Source organism: Anguilla anguilla, chromosome 10, assembly GCF_013347855.1.
Source record: "Anguilla anguilla isolate fAngAng1 chromosome 10, fAngAng1.pri, whole genome shotgun sequence".
Lineage (NCBI taxonomy): Eukaryota > Metazoa > Chordata > Actinopteri > Anguilliformes > Anguillidae > Anguilla > Anguilla anguilla.
The window spans coordinates 46,784,341-46,800,020 of NC_049210.1; positions in this window are offsets into that span (position 1 = coordinate 46,784,341).

The window sequence follows — 15,680 nt, forward strand, 5'->3', positions numbered from 1 at the left end:
GACTGAGAAGCAGGCCGGCTAACATCAGCTGGAAGAGCCAGAATACTGTCTGTTTCTCACAGGGATACACACAATTCCTCTGAATGAACGCAGTGGAATAATCTTCCGCTCAGACAGGGGACAGAAGCTTGTGTACATCTGCAGACTGACTGCAGTTTTCTGAGTATCTCAGTAATAAACGCTTTAAGCAGCAACAACATTACAGAAAAAACATGCCAGCAAATGTATTGTTTATTTCTAACCAGCCTTTGACTTTCAAAGACCGTTAACAGAGGACCACCACCGTCATTTTATTCGCTTTTGTTAATTTTTGTTGTCTACTGCCACCTTGTGGCTACACTGAGAAAGCACTTCGAAATACAACTACATCTTGAGCGTGACTCATAAAAACACTTTCCAGTATTCCTGCTGAAAAAAGTTTTCCATGGTCGCGTTTTAATCAGTAAATGTCTAGTTTAATCGAAGCCTGCTGTGCATAAATAGTTGAATAGCACGTTGGAACAGCGGTAAACGCCGAGACAGATGGGAAGTGGACTTTATTGACGTGTGATAAAACCGCGCTCTGGCGTTCCAGGACAGCCTGTTCACAGCTGGAAATAGCGTCCAGACACGCGTGTGGACCGACCACTTTGGCGGGTCTGACCTTGAACCAAAAACCCACTGGTTTCCCACCTCGGATCGAGCCGCCTTTCATCTCTTGTCACCTTCCCCGGTCCAGGGCGCGGAGCGGACGTCTTGTTTTCTGCCCCTCACAGTAAAACACTGTGACCTCCCGTAAATCACACCCCATCAAGGCCTCCGGGGTACCAGCAGGTCCTTAATATTTACATGTGCAAAAAGCTGTCGAAAAAGACCCCTCGAAATAACACAGCAACCACGGGTCCTACAAGGGACTCTTAAATAAATTGTTGCGGTCGCTGAATTTTTTACAGTAAATAAGAGCGGCGGTTAAGCACCTGATATGAAATAAAACACGCGCTTTTTTCCCCTTAAAAAAACACGGCAGCGGACATATCTGCTGAAGTTCGCCGGCGTTGTGGCTGATTTAACGACCCCGACGGTCGCGTGTGTGGAAAGTGCGGGAAAGCCGTGTCCATGGCGACAGGACGGGACTCTCCTCTGAGAGAACCGACCGTGTGACCGCCATGCCAGAACACCGCCAGCAGGTCGCCCGCGCTCCACAACAGAACACAGCTGAAGGTCTCTTTCCTTCTAATGAGTCAGAGCAGTGCAGACGCCAAGTCTGAGAATTTGCCCCGCCAAGGGAATTGTTTTTGGGCCACATTTCTTTTGTCACATCCCTGCTGACACCTGTCACTTCCTGTCAGTGGTTCCCGGGCGGTAATCCCTGTACCAGGCACAGTCGGGCAGATCAGATCTTTGATGAGGGAAGAGGAGAGGTATCTTGGGCGCTTGTTGTGAATTTCACGCAGACGCCCGCTCAGTACTGTTGCAGCGCTAGCTCTACGACTGGCACGTCAGATTAAAAAAAAATGTGTGTCTTTTTATGGTCTGGGGATCCTCACGCAGAAATAAAGATGGAAGGATCTGGTCATCTGATTATATATTTCACTGTTTTCCTTTAGCGTAGAAGACCCAGTACGTCTTTCAGCATGTGGGATCTGGTTAGCACACTGGCCCGGGCACAGAATGAACCTGGTTTGAGTTCTGAGGAGAACATCGCTTTTGCTTTTATAAAACCCCCTTTTTTTGTCTTCAGTGTTACTGCTGAGCCATCTGCACCCATGAGATGAGCTCTGGAGCAGAAGTCCCTGCAGATCTGCTACGCCAGCTCTCCTGTAGCCCACTACTGTGGCAAACAAGACACGGATCACTGGAGAGTAACCTTCAGCAAGGAGGCTGTAAGTCCACTTCTACAGCAAAAGGATTTTAGAGAAGAATCTGCTTTCTGAGCACATATGAGCATAAACTTTGAGTGTTAAGTCTACAAAAAAAAAAAAGAAGAACTAAAAGAATTGCCAAAGCAGGATCTAAAAGAGTTGCCGATACAAAGTAAAACTGCCGTGTAGTGAGCTGGGAGTAGGAGGAGCAATGTCACCACCAACCTGCCCCCCTCCCCTGCGCCCCCCGCCCCCGCCCCCCCTACACGGCCGATGTCCGCTCTTCCTCCCCGGGTTAATGGCGCCGCCGTCATGGCGGTCAGGGCGTCGTGCAGGGAGGTCTGGGACAGGCGTTTCGCATTAGCGGGGCAACGAACGCAAGTGGTCCCGCGATGGATCACACGAGTGGGCCCCAGGGCCCCATCAGGCCGGATAAACTTCCTCACTCGCCCGGTGTCAGCGGGGAAAGGGGGGACGCCGGGGTCTAATCTGCGGAGTTTACGATCTCCGCGGGGTAATATTACTCGATCTGGGAGGCGGCGCGGAGAAACAGGGGCTTCAGAGCCGTGGCCCGAGGGACCGCACGTTTTCAAAGTCTGGCCGAGACACGCGCCCCTCCCGTACCCCAGGGCGAGGTACGCCACAGAAACCGCCGGTGTGTCGGCTGAGATTTCCAGGTTGTGCTGGACGGATGAAAGCAGCAGATCAAGAGAGCCGTGGCTGGCAGTGACAACACTCTCTGGCGCCCTCTGGTGGACAGAAACAAAAATGCCCTAGAGTACTATGATGTCACTGGCCAGCGATGAGTCAGACAGGCTAATTCCAGTTGCAGTGTTATACACAAAGTATTTAATTTATTTCACAAGAGGCGATGAAACAATGCAATCCAAATGCTGAAAAATTATTGGAACTTAAGCAATAGCAACTAGTGAGAAAACTAAGAACTTTTATTTGTTCTACTCTTTGCACATTGTGCTACAGCAATTGTGTGAAGGGTGAATTATAAATAAAGGTATTATAACTATAATAACTCAGATGAAGACCTGCTAATGAGACAGGTATGGAGGGCCTGTAATATTATCCAGAACGCTCATTCATCAGTCATAACTGATAAAAACTGCAATAAAGCACACTAGAATACAAAAGAATGAATATGCTAGAGGAAAACTTGAGAATGCAAAACAAAAAATAAAAATACATCAATAAAAAAATAGACAGCTATGAAAGCAGAGACGATAACGATAGAAATAATGTAAAGCAGTAACTTCAGAGCGGCACTTCAAAGGCAGACTGGTTCGTCTTGTCTCAGTCTGAATAGGGGTGAAATTCACAGCCTTGCAACACAACATGAAGAGGGCTTGCGCAACTCGATATCCTTCATCTTGTGTTGAGTCGGGCTACAGTACCGCACGCCCTCACTGAGCATCTGTCCTCCACTACCATTCTCTCTCTCTCTCTCTCTCTCTCTCTCTCTCCCTCTCCCTCTCCCTCTCCCTCTCTCTCACTCTTCCTCCCTCTCTCTCTCTCTCTCTCTCTTTTCTCTCTCTCTCTCTGCCCCGTTGCAGAATGAGTCTTTGGAGATACAGGCCCCTCTGAAGGCCTGAAATTCGATGAGATACCAAAAAAAAAAAAAAAAACGGCGGTGGTGTCGGAGCGTCCCAGCTGTGGCGTGTGTCACCGTCCGCCCCCTCCACCCCGACCCCCCCCCCCCCCCCCCCACGACGCTCCCCTTTGTAGCTCCTTGACTCTTTTTAGAGCGACGCCCTCGGGGCGACGCCGATCAGACCCCACCTGCTCCTGAGACCCCGGCCTTTCTCTCGCCGAAATCACCCCATTATGTGCCCCCCCCCACACGCCCCCCCGCCCCCGCGCCACACCCAGATCCTGTTTCTCTTTCAGATTCCAAACTGGGCCTCCTCCTTTGTGCCAAACCTGGCCGGACAAGCAATCGAGCGAGCGATCTTCGGCAAAAAAGGAAACTTACCAACCGGCAAAGGTTTATTGGACTGATCCGATTTATTCCTCAACCCCAATGAGAATAACAAGCTCAAACATATCTAATGTTAATGTGGAGTAGTAATGAAAACTTTCATTACAGTTTGAAACTCATGAAATTTGAGACTTAAGTCCAAGTTTAGACCATTCCTTGTGACTGAGCTACAGGGCCTGAGACGCTTGGCAGGAATAATGATATTAAGAGGTTAAAAAGTGTCTGAGCGAGAAAAACTATCTGTAATGGCCATTGATGGTATGGTATTGAATTTTCCTGGAAGCTGGGATTCTGACCCCAAATTCTGACCTCCTTTCTCAGGGAAAACTAGACGAAAGTGCCAAAAGCAACCCGGGAAGACTGAGATTCCTGTAAGGATGATGTCAGAGGTCAGCCCAGGCCCAAAGAGCACTTCAGCAGACGCGTCAGGATTGGTTACTGACACCAAACGGGCCTCGACTTTGTGGTGTGTGGCTACAGGATTAGAGCTTGGGCATTCAGTGGAGGCTTGAAGTCTAAGCTTGCTGCATTGCTCTGAGGCACAAAAAAACAAACTACAAATCCCACCGGGACACTCTTGCTTTGGCCTTCGCTTGTTATTTAATTCTTTAAAAAGTTGAGGAACGTGCAGAACGCTCTTGTTTTTGCCAGAGAAATTCCCTACCCTTATTCTCCCTCTGTTGCAATTCAACACATCAAACGGACTCATAGTTAAAAACAATGTCATCCCCCCCACAACCTGTCCAAAATGGGGGGCAGCAGGAGGTCACGTTACAGCGTCGCTAAGCTCCCTGGGTTATTTCAGCTGTCCGTGTAAATTTGATTGGTCAGGCACACCTCTGACACGAGCAGTCACATGGTTGGTGCCGATTGTTTGGAACAGAAGCCTGTCGGTGTTGCTTGATGAGAGATCAGATATCAGAGCATCCGAGGATCCCCCTGCACAGCCAATGGGCAGGATTTTATTGGTCAGTGCCACCCATGTGACATCTGCCATCTTTGACCCCTCATGAACTTGACCTTCACTCATGGTACACTTGTGGTCAAAAAATATAACCCACTCTACAACTTGCAACTCTTGAGGTCTGCTAGAATGAAGACAGGCTGACTAAAGATAGAGTAACTGGAAAATTTAGAGATTCTTTCTGCCTTTTTTAAGAGAGACAACAATTTAAAAGACAGTTGTTTTAAAGACATCTCAATCTGTCATATATTCCACTAAGATGTCTCTCAGAACCCCGATCACGCACAGTTTTCACTGCTCCAGTTAATATCCCTACGGAATACGTTGTTTCCTGTCAAAACATCATTGCTCCCTCTTTCAAGTAACATTCGCAACAGCTTATATTGTCTTTCTGAAACGTACTAATGTTCTCATTATTTCTTTGTTACGAACACAATATCAAACAAAATGGCAGTTACAGAACGGATTTATGGCTTTTGGATGTACTGAATTGTAGAAGGAATTCAGGGTACAGAGCTGATTTTACAGAAGGGTGCTCGAATGTGATGGGAGAGAGGAGAGGGGTGATGACACTGACTGGATTGGAGGAGTCACTGAACCGTGCCAGTTAGGATACCGGGCAGGAAACACACTATTCCAGCTTAGACAGAGTCGCTCTGAAGGTCGAAATGGGACAGCCCAGTCATCCATGATCATACATTCTTACTTTTCTTACACTTCTCACTTTGTAGTCCTGACTTAACCCAAAAACTACGATGACTCATCTGTGCCATTCTATTTTTTGAAAATGATGTAAATGTGAATTAAATCCCTCGTCTTAAATCGATTTCTTTAGTTAAAATCTGTTTACTTCTACCCCAAAATTGCTCTACGTCTTCTGTAGAATGTTAAATATTTCCAACATTTAATGCAATCCAATATGAACAAAATGTTTTTAAATGGCTCCATAAGGTGGAACCCAGGCACTTTTGTTCCATCAACCAATGAGGGATTGGATCTGTTCCTAATTCCAACCACAATTAGTAAAATGGCCATGGGGCAGTACCAGATCTCATCGCAGGTAGAGAACACCTGATTGAGGATCAGCGCTTTGGGATAGAATAAAAAAACTCCCCTCTCTTCAAGATTATTTTACTGCAGTTTTGTTAAATAGTTTTTTTAAGCAGTAAACCAGTAGGTGGCACTGAACTGAATTAGCCAGGAACACACTGTATATGTATCATTTCAAGTTTTTATGATTCAACTAACCTGTGAAGGCAGAGTCCAGACTTTAGTATGACCTGTTTTCTGTCTCCATTTCCATTACATTTCCAAAATAAAAAGTAATTACAATAGAATTTCATATCGGCTTGGAATGCCTAACTCTGCTGCCTAATGAAATGCTCACTGTTCAGAATAGTCAGACAGACCTTCAAAAATGTACCACCATTTTACAATCACAGGGGGTCAGGCAGGAAAGCTAGATCCCAAAAGACAGGATTTACAGAACAACTCTTAAGACAGAGGATCGATTACGAAGTGCACAGGTTCCACGCAACCATTACAAAATGAGATAACCAGCCCTGCGAAACTCCATCGTTGACCTTTCCAAAACTGGAACTAGGTAGAGGACACTTAGTCTTACTCAAAGTGAAGGCCACAAGACACTGATTAGATAAGATTAAATTTAACAGGGCCTACACAGTAATCATATGCATCATTTAATTTAGTATACTTTAACAGAGAGGCACAGGCTATGATCCCTTGTGAGCCAATAATTCTGTTCGGTTTGGTTGAAGTTCACCCGAATAGGATTTACTATGTGAATAACACTAATTTTTAGACCAATCAGAATTAACTTCCCCATGACAAGATGTTCATCATATGTTTTGTTTACATTTGGTTTTCAGGGTTTATGACCCATGGGAGTTTATCAATGAAAACCAAAACTAATTACAAAAACGTAAATTACTTCAGAGATCATGCATGACTAAATACTTACAAGCAATTAACACACCTGGAGTAAAACTTGCAAACTATAACTTGCCTGGTTTCTAGACTTGACGCCATTACGAATTTTAGTTCATCATTATCATTGAAGAGATCAAATGTCCACAATCTGTTTTAGTCACTGCCTCACAGAGAAGTATGATTCTCTTCAAAACAGGTAAAGATCAATTATCTCACTGATTATATTATATTGTACATCATTTTTGCAGTAGTTATTTTTAAAAAGAGCCTTTCCAGGACCATGGTCAATGGCAGCTTGCTCTTTATGTTCATATTTCCATGTGCAGATACTGTATAAAAGGGGCTAACAGCCTGTTCTAGACTCCAGAGGATTTCCCTATATAGCCCCGTATTTGTCTCCTCTTGTGAAAGGAAGTACAAAGCATTGAATAATCACCAGCCTGTGTGTCTATTGACCTTGAACTTCTAGTATCATTTTCTCCACCACACTGGTTCCATGGTCAAGGTCACAGGCTGCGATGTTCAACAATCTCGTCTCTGAGCACGTTCAGCAGCATCGAAGCCGCTTGTTTTCTTTCTTTCATAACTATACAGTCTTGTTTGTAGTATTTGAAGCAAAGTTCAAGGATCGCACTTCAATGCAACACACTCTGAGGGAAAAATCTGTGAATCTCATCAGGGAAGGATTACCCCCCCCCCCCCCCCCCCCTCCCCTTCACAAGAAATTCACACTTTATTAGCTCACTTTGAAATCAACAAATTTCACATTTGACAAAACCATTGAGGAGTCTTTCAGAGGTGAAACATTCTGTATTTTATACGAAAGCCTATCAGGTCTTGATTTGCCCCTTCACGTGACCTGTTGAAAACAATGAGATACTATTATCTAATGCCAAATTAAACAGACATTTCAGATCTTGATTAATCTTGTTCCTGACAGTTGTGGAAAATCAAACAATAGCAGCACTATATCAGCTTACAACCACAACAGAAATTGTACGCCCAATAAAATTAATGATACGTTCAGCTATAAATAAAATTAGGCCCACTCCTGAAAATGTTTCTCAGTTTAAGGTTACTCTTTAACTAAGATACTGTAGTAAAACTCCTCCAGGTAGGGTTTATAGGGTGAGACACATGAGGTTAAATTCTCTTGTATAGTGTGTTATTAATCTCTCGTTTGTTCCTCATTAACTATAATTAATAGCAGTATCTGCTTTAGATTGCTTTATTGTCTTTAGATTAGTTTTCTTTACCATTGCAGTCACTGCCAATGCACTGACTTGGGCATTCTATTAAACATTAACAAGAGGAGCCAAGTGAATTTCACATGCAAGGTATGCATGTATCATAAAGTGGGATAAAATTCCAGAAGGGATTTGATTTTGGGGCATCGCAAAGACCCAAAGCAACCCAATGGGAAGCTCACCAGACAGTGAGTAACGCTCCAAAGTTAATCAAGACATTCCATGGAAACGGCTGATTATCTGTGTGAAAATGCCGTCCCAGACACCCAGCAACTGCAGCTAGTCCTTCCACAGAGGATCCAGCGGCCTCTTTCAAACTCTCCTGCCTTCAACGGATATTTAGCCTTTAGACTTTCCTGGACTTTGCCACAAACATCTCCATTTTAAACCATGTTAAAAACAACCTGATTAAAACCACAGGCAGGCCGCTGCCTTCAGGGTGGAGCGGAACGACCAGTAAACATTTCCACTCTTTGTTGTAACAAACACACAGAAGAGGCAAAGAGAAAAGTACAGTACCTGTACAGTAGTCATACCCACATTCACAAGATTGAAAAGCCACAGTATTAATGAATCAAATACACTGCATACTCCACCTGTTGTTACCTTTCACCCTGAGAGCTGGACTTGAAACCACACAGCGTTCATGACCGACATTCACCATATCCTGAATCAGCTACCTGTAGATAAATCCATAGAATGATATATAAATGGCTCATAAAATAACTAGCTCAAGGATGAACTGTAGAGCACTTGATTTCCTAAGCAGCATAATAACAGGGTGCATATATTTATTATAGGGCACTTACATATATTTGATGTCTCCAAATGGAATGCCTCCCTGAATCTTAGGAGACGTTTGTTCTCAGAGCAGTGATGCTAAGTTCTGGAGTCCTGTGGGATGACATGCAGTAATAAGCTCTAACCCTGGGCAGCAGGTCATCAGGAGCCTCGTCAGCCAATGAAGGCTCCTCAGTCAGTGGTACATGTTTGTGCTTAGCTGGTGGACTGCAGAGTGAAATGGAACAATGCTTGCCTGCTGTACGGAGGGATGGCCTGTGATTGGACATTCCAAATATGGTAGGAAAAAAAGACTTCAAAATTAAACTGGTGAAATTCCAGGCCTGTTCCTCTTTCTTCAATTATTGAGTTCATATCGCATGTGTCTTACATTAAGTTCAAATGTTTCAATATATATCCTCCTAAGACTCCGCCAATTCATTTTTGTTCCCTGTAGGGGACGTGAGTCTCTGGACCTTATTCTCAAGAATCGTATATTCCACTATTCTGAAATCTACACTACAAATGACAATCAATAAAAAGAAATTAAATAATAATTTTGAAAATATTTTCACTGCAAAATGTTTTTGTCATTCAAGACATTATGTCAAAAAGATCTAGAAAATACTTTTTTCTGTTGAATCTCAGGGGAATATGACACGCACAGGAACAAGAATATTTTAAACTTATATCAGGCTTAAAGACAAAGGTTCAAAAGGATCATCCAATAATCTATACATCTTACTAAAATATTTGCTATCCCCAAACAGAGGGCTAATCAAATGCCACAGTTATTTCCAGTAAAGCAAAATTTCAGGACTCGCATATCTGCATTCCCCACGGTAAAAGTGCATCTCGACAATTTCCAGCCAGAGGACAGCGGGGACCAGACGATATACAGGAATGCCTCCTGATGCGTTAACTAGGAGATCAGGTGATCGCAAGCTCCAGGTGATGCTCACACCACCCGGAGGGGATGAGGGTAGGGTCCAGTAAGAGTTCGAGTTACTACTGTGTCGCCAATAATCACACTTGGGAGCAGGACTCAAAAAACAAAGCGAGGGAGGCGGTTTATTGGTTAAGCATCTCTCTTGTAGACTGAGGCGGAGCGATGCCGGTGGAACTAGGCCAGGTCTGCGGTGACAGAGGAAGGTAGGAACCGTCTGAGGATCCACAGGGAACGCTCTCGCACTCCATCACATGCATCCAGGGTTCCCTGAAGGCTGGAGCGTGCATTTCTCCCCTTTCAACTGTTCCCATAATAATATATGACGCGCTGCACTATTCTTAAAAATGCGAGACTCACAGTATGTGAACCACCTCTGGATTACTGCTACTGCATGAGTAACACCAAGCTCAGTGCTTTCACATTAGCTTGCTCATAGATGTGAAACCATGGTTACAACTCAGGGACATACATGCAAACACAACCATCCTTTCTGCTAAGCTTAGTCTGTGCTTCTGTGTTGTATTCAAGCCCTTTGTTTAATGATCAAATAAACACTTCCACCTGTTCTCACCACAGCTCAATGAACTCCAGACCCTCGGTTTGTGTACTATGTGTGTGTTTGCCCTGGTGCTAGTCTTTGATTATGTCCGTGTTCCAGCATAAACAGACTACAATCAAAAAATGGCAAAACATTGAACATGAAGAACAGCATTCTTACAATTCAACAAACTTAAAGAGGCTTTAAAAAGCTTTCTTTTACCATGTGATAATATGCTAAAATACTTATGCATTTATTTTCAATACTTTAAGTAATTTTGGAAAAGAGAAGGTGTCACCTTCTGATACAGAATCACATCTTAAATCAGGGCTGCTCTGGAGATCTACCGTCAGGTAGGTTTTCGTTTTTCAACCCTAATTGAGCACACCTGATTATAATTATTAGCAGCTTAACAGGATCTCTAGCTGTTGAACGAGGTGTTCTTTGTCAGGGTTGGGAGTTAAAACCTACAGGATGGTTGACTTCCAAGAAAAGGGTTGGGCGGCCCCGTCTCAGATGGATAGTATTTACATGCACAGGGACGCACGTCAATCTGCAGTACTGTTCAACAACGATCCTTTTTTCAGTTGCGGTACACAGCCCTTAGATTAGTGGTGAAGAAGATGACCCCATGGGAAAATGAAGGTCCAATTTCCCTGGAACTACATTTGATCTCAATATCTGATGGGTCAGCTAAATTTTGTAGCTGTGTAGAAGAAAATAAAGATCTGGATGGACAACACAATAATTTGTGTATTTGTATTTGAAAGAACATCACTGAAATATACAAAAATGCGTACACACAGGAGGAACACATAGCTTATCGGTAGACTCTGGATTAACCTGACTATAAAATGAATCGAAAAAACCTTTACGAAGGCAAATAGGAACAGACCAAAAGAGTTTAAACACCGTATACCTCTCTCCAAAGGACCCAAACCAACAGCTCGTTCATAGTGTCTCACAGTTCAGCATAACCGACCAAGCTCCTGAACCATGCACCAGTTCAATACGGCACGACTCCTTGCATACTTCTGTGGAAATTCTTTTTTAAATGCTTACAGGTTCGAGGAGAAGGGGCTCCCTGCTAACCCACAGTACGGTTGTTATTACCCAGATTTTTACCCCCAACAGGAACCTATTTATTTTGAATTCTTGTCTATTTCTCCGTGCAGTATGAAAAAAACAATTCCCATAAACACACATTTCATAAGTGGATACACATGTCGGCTAATACCACAGAGGCTGAAATTTCACTCCTCCTAGACCATTTCACTTAATTCACCTCTGTGAACTTCAAAGCAGGCTTGACTAGATGCTTAGTCACTGATAAACATCCGCATCTTCTCATCAAGGCAAACTTGCGTGTCTTTTAATGTTAAAGGTCTCTTAGCAACGGACGCCACGTGCGCAGATGAGGGAGGGAGGCGTGCTCTGTGATTGGTCATGAACATGGAATGTCACAGAACCCCTTTGGTGGCTCAATCATTCCGACCTTCCTGGCATTCCCAGGGCGTGTCCCAGGGTTCCCTTCACCTCGTTTTCCCTCTCGCGTGCAGATCCCGGATCAGTGATTGGCCGGTGAGCGGTCTACGCGACATTCCAAGCGCTGGTCGCAGTTCCGTGGGACCCGAAGGAGTTGGGAAATTTGGGATGCGGTCTCTGAAGCAGACTGAGCGCTTTCGCTAATCCCGTTGCTATGTGACCGAGAGATCGCAGAGAGGAACCTGTCCCTCCAACACACAAAAAAATGTGCTGAATTAGAGGAGGGCCCTGCGCGATCATGTGGGGGCAGGAGGAGCTATATCACAGAAAACAGTTGGGGGGGCATTTCTTTCAACAAATAAGCAGTTTTTGCTTGAAAAAGTTCTTGCTAGCATATGATGGAGCAAGAACTCGAGCATTTGTTATTCTGGCTGGAAGAGATCCTAATAGAATTATAATGGCAACTCTCGCTGAATACTATAAATTCAGAACTGGCACACTTAATGGTGAAGTAAAATGTTTATTTCACAGAGTGAACTAATGATGTAAGAGCGTGCCTGGGCAGGAGAAAGCACTGAAAAATACTTTTTAGGCTTGGCATTTTACACAAGATATACAGTATACCCCTTCTTGTACTTGACTCACATGGGAATTGGCCAAATATTTTACTAACACACTGCTGAAAACATCTCAGGCATTCATTCTGGGATTCAATCTACATTTGTTCTTAACTTAAACAAGCATTTGTTTCTAACTTTCACAAACATTTGTTATTAACTTTCACAAACATTTGTTCTTAACTTCAACAAACATTTGTTTCTAACTTTCACAAACATTTGTTATTAACTTCCACAAACATTTGTTCTCAACTTTTACATGCTCATACTGCTGACCATGGGACATGAGGGACAATGGTATGCGTAATGTTGTGATTTTCTATCTATCTGATTATTTATCAAATTGTGTTTGTGGCTGACAGTAACCATGGTATACAAACCTGAATTTGGTACATTGCTCACAAGACTGGAAATATGGGACAAAGACCCATTGGCATTTAACATTAGCACTCAGTTCAACTGCATTACATGTCTGTTTTTTAAATAACTATCACAGCGTCAAAAACGGGTGAGATCAGCCAAAACACAGAAGTTCTCAAGGCCTTGTGTTTTAAACGCGCAGATTTCTCAACGCAAGTGCTGTCAACTCCTATAGATTTGTTGTTGTTTTTGAGGTCTCGTCTCTGATGCAGAAGTGTAGGAAACTACACCACAAATATTCCTTCAGGACCATAGGGAACAGTTACAACTGAAAACATGTTTAATGCAACGTTTTGAAGAGCAATCAGGTAATGTACACTCACACAACCTCTGGAGGCATAACATCCCTGTGTTTGCTACTTTGGAGTTACTTTTCTTGTAGTGTATTTTCTTTCTGAAGACCACAAACTCCCAAATGCCCCTGTAGCAGCCATTTTAAAGCCCGCAGATCACCAGAAACGTATGTAAATATGTGAAATACCCTTCCCTGTGTATCGGGTCAATCGAAAACATACGCCAAAACTGAAATAGCATCAAAAAAAACTTTGGAAAAGTGAGCTATCCCTTCAAGGAGAATCGGTTCAAGCACAGAAGATCCCAGTCTGATCCATTAATGGGATACCTGGTTTTTCTCTCGAGAAAGAACGCAGAGAAACAGGGTTTCCATCTGACGACCGTAATTGAAACAGCGCTGCGCGGCTCAATTAAGTAAATAAGCAACAGGGATGGCAGACTTCGTGGCCAGCCTTTGGGGTATGTTCTGTTTAACCAGCGGCTCACATACGTTGCTCCGTAGCGAGCCATGTAAAGTCACAGGACTGACTCATTCTTTTGAGCTGACATTCCAGATTCAAAACAGACGGTGGGACCGTACCCGCGGCGCTGGGACGATGATGACAGAGAGCGCGGGGTCGGCGCGGGAAGGTCCCGTCATACCGTGGGCGTCCGCTTCGGTCCGTGGCCAGGAATTCAAAAACAACGTCAGGCCAGCGAGACGCGCGAACGAAAGCCACAGCCAGGTTCGCGGACAGAACAGGTAGCCCCGGCCGACGGGACGCCAGGACACGAGGAGAAGCGTGCTCACCTGTCTCTGCGGCACACGTCTGTCACGTCCAAACCTGCAAACGGAGAACAAAAGCAAAACAAGAGCCCCACCCCCACCAGCACCGCCCCGCCCCCTCTAAATCCGCGTGTCCATTCCTCAATCGCCTGTGCGGTCTGCCAGACAGTGCGGCTCCTGTTAGCATTTAGCGCTCTGGAGGCCGTCCAACGGTGCCCAGCTGCATCAACTGACTCCACTTTGCTCCAGTCACTTTGTGCCAATGACACGAATACGCCAAGCCGTAGACCAAGTCCTTATGGGGTAGAGTAGCTCGCACACATTAACCCATCCGTCCGTGCCTTGACAGAAGTGTCCGTGAAAAATAACAGGAAAGGGCTGCTATTGCTGCCACTTCTATTAGTAAAAACAACCATGGAGGCCTACTCCTTATTGTCAGCATATTTTTAGTAGCAGTTGTAGATGTACAAGTAACAACACAAGTGCGCCCATTAGGTGAGTGGTGTTGAAGCACAGTAAGATCTTGCATTAGTCACTAGCTTCAAAGACCAACATCTCTAGTTCCACCCTATGATTCAGACCACAGAATCACACACCTTCAAAACTCCGCACACATGACTAGGGCCACCAATTTGCCATCAATAGGGCGACTTGATTTCTCCCAGGTACTTCAGTTCTCCACCAACAAGAGGTCAACAGCCTTTTTCTCAAGGTTAATGACCTAAAATAACCTGTCTCAAACAATGTCCAACAATTCTACCAATTGCATCACCCCAGACATCTACCATGATGACGTAATAATTTCCACTAATTAAGCAGATATGATAATTAACATATACTTACGCCAAATTCAGTTTAAATATTTAGGATCATTTAACTTGTTATCCATATTTATCCATTTTCTCGGTTGCTGTGACTTTCTCCACGGCAATAAAACAATTGGTAGCAATAAAGTCTGTCATGATTTTCCTGCATGATTTATGCAGTTATGAACCATAAACATTTTATATGGAGCCAAAGGAGGGGAAACCCCACTCAGCTGTAAAAAAAATAAAAAAATAAAAAATCTTAGGGGAGGGTCAAAATGAAAAAAATATTTGCACATTCAAAAAGGTATGACATCAGGTGCAATAGAATACGGTGATTACAATGATGACACAAAGATCAACGTACACGTGTATTAAGTATTACTAAGGGGAATGGATTTAAGGGATAGGGTCAAAGAATATTCTCTAGGTCATGATCAGACTGTTTCAGTCTGTTTTGACTGGTTTATTTCAGTTTTTTGCTTGTCCAATTCCCAGATTCCTCATTCAACCTCCAATCAACTTGGTCCAGGAGGGGGTGTGAATGAGGTGTGCCTTGTTAGGGTTGTACTGAAAACCTACAGGATGGTAGATCTCCAGGAACAGGGTTGGTTACCCCTGCTTTATATCTACAGTAAACACCCTGACTGTGCACGAAGACGCTGTGAAATGGCAGAAGCTTCAGCACAGCTCTGATAAAAACCATTTGGGAATCTCAAATCGTGGATCTAACATAAGTAAAGAAAAAAAAAACCAGACCTCAGTCTGTCGCTATGCCATACGAAAGGCAAAAGTGACATGAGATATACACAAAGGCTGCACAGTGGATCATCTGCTCTCAAAATAATTGAGTTCTTGTTTGGGGTAAAAGGGGTCAGACTGGGGCACGAAGGGCTGTACTGTGCATTAAAGGGAGTCCTTCTCTTCAAAACTGTCGACATTTCCCAAAAAAGGGAAACCCTTGATTCTTCGGGTGAATGACATTACACAGACAAGCTTTTGTCTCAGCATCTTCTGGAAACTCTACTGACAA